Source organism: Malurus melanocephalus, unplaced genomic scaffold (genome assembly GCF_030028575.1).
Source record: "Malurus melanocephalus ecotype Western Australia unplaced genomic scaffold, MMel_1.1 scaffold_730, whole genome shotgun sequence".
Lineage (NCBI taxonomy): Eukaryota > Metazoa > Chordata > Aves > Passeriformes > Maluridae > Malurus > Malurus melanocephalus.
Window position 1 is genome coordinate 184,478 of NW_026623962.1, and position 4,117 is coordinate 188,594.

The 4,117-nt window shown below is 54.4% G+C and overlaps 1 protein-coding gene across 4 annotated transcripts in view; it reads right to left on the reverse strand.

Annotated features, from left to right (window-relative positions):
- The window catches only part of ARHGAP26 (Rho GTPase activating protein 26), a 104,033-nt gene that overhangs the window by 46,177 nt on the left and 53,739 nt on the right, over nucleotides 1-4,117 (reverse strand). The window lies entirely within an intron of this gene.

The window sequence follows — 4,117 nt, forward strand, 5'->3', positions numbered from 1 at the left end:
ACCTGCCCTGGGCTCTGTCTCATCCACCAAAACCCAGCCTGGGATCAAGGGGAGATAACCCAAACTTGTCTGGAAAGTTGACAATGGATTGCTTGGAAAAAAATGAGATTGTACATTTTGACACAATAAATCCTAGAAAATGGCACATGAGGTGTCTTGCTTGAGGAGTCCCAGGRAAATCCTATAAATCCTGCACCCATCTACCCAAGCCATCCATGGGCTGGAGAACCCAAACCAAACTGTTCYGTGATTCCATGAAAGCATGRAGTTRTAAAMATCACCTGAAGAGGAAAGACCTGACAGCATCTGGCAGCGGAARAGCAACAGGGACAGGAAGATGGGAATGAATTTTGGGTCAAATCTGTCCAAAGCACCTCCTGTACCCCGGGGAGGGGACCTGTCCCTGGGGAGACTGCCAGGGTTGGCCCCAGCCCCCTGCCCTGCCTGCACCCAGCACAGCAAAAACCACCTGAACAACACATCTGGTGAGCCCCAAACTCAGCCTCACCCAGCACAGATGTCCATGTATTTTATGAGTACAAATGAAACTTTTTTTTTGGTACAAATTARGATATCCCAAAGGCAGCTGCCTCTGCCCGAGAGTGAGAGCTAAAACATGAGAGTCAATGGGATGTACAGCTCAATTCACCCGTGCCAAAGCAGGTTTTCACTTGAATTTCAAGGAATTACCAACACAGGGATCCAAACACCTGCTGGAAAATGCATCCCACAGACAGCTTTCCACCACTGCAAAACACTGCCCACAGACAGCTATTTGTTATGGAAAATAAACAATTGGAAAACCTTCCACGGGGCAGGGTGGGGAAGGTCCCCCAGGGCTGCAGACCCCAGGAAATGCCATCATTGAGAGCCACAGTGGTTCAGGGAGGGCAAGGCAGGAAGGGAGCAGAGCCCAGGGCTGGCACACGCAGCTCTGTCCCTCATTGCCCAGCTCCCAGCGCTGCTCTGGGGCAGCTGCCAGCTCACGGGCACACAGGGCAGCCCCTGCCTAATCCCTGCTTTGAGCTCTGCCTGGGCTGGGCTTTGTCCCGTGAATGGCACACGGACCCAAACACTGCAGGGAAAGCACTCAGCTCTGTTTGTCTGGGCAGGCAGGCAGGCTGCTGTGCCAACACCAGCACACGAGCTGCAGGATGCCCTGGGACCATGTGAGCACAATCCCCACAGTGCAGGGCCCTTYTGGGCACCCACAGGGGTGCAAAATGTGCCATCCCTCAGCAGGGCACAGCTGCCATTCCCAGCCCTGCCCATTCCCATTTTGAGAACACAAAGCTGGGCTGTGCAGCTCTGTGGCTCCAGCAAACCCAGCTCAGCAGGTCTGGTCATCCCTGAGCCCGAGCTGTGGGATCCCTTGTGCTGCTGTCACTTTGGGTCACTGCTCCAGGCTGTGCCATGCACTGCCAGTGCCAGCCCCCTCCACAGAGCTGCAGTTCTTTGGGTGTTTGGACCCCCAGGGCCAGGCTGGACYGGGCATGGAGAACCCTGGGACAGGGGAARGTGTCCCTGCCCACAACAAAAAATGGAACTGGATGGGCTTTAAGGTCCTTTCAAGCCCAACCCATCCATGATTCCATAATTCCACGATTCCATAACCCTGCAGAGCCCAGCACCCCAGGCCAGGCAGRGCTGGGATCCCCTACAGCAACAGCAGGAAACCCAGCAGTGCCTCTGGATGGAACAGAGCTGGAATAATCCTCCTAAGCAGATGAATAAACCCTTGCCCTCATTGTCAGACTCTGGATCAGCAGAGGTCAGGGATTTATTTGCAGTAGTTACATCCAGAACTAATATCTGATTAAATATCCAAAGTGCCTTTATTCATCCTTAAATTTAACTTTTAATGAGCATTGTAAAAGCTTGRTTTCGCCTCTCTCAGAGCATCTGCTCTTTATCTCAGTCATTTACCAAATGATTTGGTTCAGCAATGGTCCAGATCAAAGGCAGATCTGGATCCACTGCTGTCCAGATCACAGATCCGTGGAACCATCTGGGTCATCAAACCCTCCCATTCCCCAGCACTGCCAAGGCCACCATGAGCCATGTCCCCGTGTCCCCAGGAGCCACACCCACAGGTAAAACAGGGACAGGGACTTTGTGCCAGGGCTGGACAGCCCTTTCAGCCAAGAAATCTTCCCTGACTTCCAACCTGAACCAGGTGAATGAACCTCCCCTGGGGCTCTCTCTCCTTCCTGGGGARGGCTGTGAGGCTCAGCCCTACACCAGCACATGGGTCACAGGCTCTTCCTCCTGCAGCAGCATTGCAATGCCCAAGGAATGCMCTGTCCAGGCTGAAATCCACCCCAGGAACAGTTCACATCAGCAGAACTGACCCACAGCACCTGTACAGCAGCTGCTGCCCACACAGCCCCACACTGCTCTGACCTTCCAGCAGCATCACGTTCCAAGTGCTCCTGAATTGGTCTCATCCCGTTCTATTTCTGCCTGGCAGATTATTCCTATTTAATCCATTAATTCCTTTCCTTTACGCTGATGTGACATATCAGAGCATCGGCGAGGGGGCAGGAGGGCTGAATCAGCTCTGCCAGCCTGGCTCCAGCTGTGCCAGGGCACTGCAAGGTCRAAGCAGCTCCTCTGCCTCCCCCCACACAGTTCTGGGCCATGCAACCATCTCTGGCTGGAATTCTTTCAAAGATATTTTGGAAATAAGAGGAGGGGGAAACCATGAAGCAGAGACCGAGGAATGAGCTTTCAAGTCTCACCAGAAATGAGTTTTCAAGGCTCTAACTATCAGTGAGCTGCCAAGATTGGGAAAGGAAGATTGAGGGGGAATTTAGGTTAGATAAATGGAAGATGGTTTTTAYAATGAGGGTGGGGGGCCCTGGCTCAGGTGCCCAGAGAAGCTGTGGCTGCCCCTGGATCCTTGGAAGGGTCGAAGGCCAGGTTGGACATTGGGGCTGGGAGCAGCCTGGGACAGGGGAAGGTGTCCCTGCCCTTGGCATGGAGGGGAAGGGATGATCTTTAGAGTCCTTCCAACYAAAATATTCTGTGATTCCAGGACTGTGATTGTTGGGGAGGGCCAGGCCACCCAGACATGGGCACAACAGACAGAGCAGCCAAGAGGCTCAAGGTCTGTAAAGGGCCTGTGAAAATAAGGACAACTTTTGATGGGGTCCTGAATGAAGGGGGAGCCAAGTGGATGTGGAAGACAGAGAGGGAAATGGTGGGGAGGGAAAGGAAAGGAGGAATTCTGTGCTGTTCTATTCAAAAAGCACAAATGGCCTGGAGGATTTGCTTCCACAGAGCAGGGCAAGTCCTTCTGGTTAGCAAACTAGAGCATCCAAATTCCCGTGGCTCTCACGGCTCAGTGACAGCACTCAGCCCCTCTGCTCGGCTTCCTCCCCCTSCATGGCAGACCAAGATAAATCACCCACAGGCCCACGGCCATCTGGCCACACAGCAGGACAGAAAACCCAAAAGCTCTGTGAAATTACAGTGTCCCAAAAGTGCCACCACAGCACGGCAAGAGGCACTTTCAGCCTCCCATAAGTGCAGGCAGGAAGCAGAGGGACRGAGGCTCCCAGGGTCAGGAATTGCATCCGGACCCACTCCATCACCACATCACCTCCAGCCCCTGCAGGAAGCTCCTGTGGCAGGGGCTGCTGGCACAAAGCCAGCTGCTGAATCCATCTCAGAGCTCTGAACCTGGGATTTGATGAGGCTGAGGCAGTCAGAGCTCTGAGCACACCCGTGGCAGCCCCAGCCCGAGCACAGGGCAGCCGGGAACAGGAAGGGCACACAAGGAGCACACAGGGAGGACCACACTCATTTTTAAGGCCATTAAAACGCTCCCCTGAGGCAGCAGGGACAGAGTTGGCAGAGCCAGGGCTGTGTCAGGGCACACGGAGCAGTGACAGCCCCTGCCCTCCACTCAGGACCATCTCTGCCCTCCACAGCTCCTTCTGCCCTCTGGAAAAGCGAGGCAGGAAGAGCTGTTCCAGCAGAGCTCCCACCCCAGGGACACTGCCCGTGCTGCCCTTCCCAGCACAGCCCTGGGCTCTGGGAGGATCACGGGGAGCCACAGAGCCAGGAACAGCAGGAGGAGATGGATGGATGGATGGATGGATGGATGGATGGA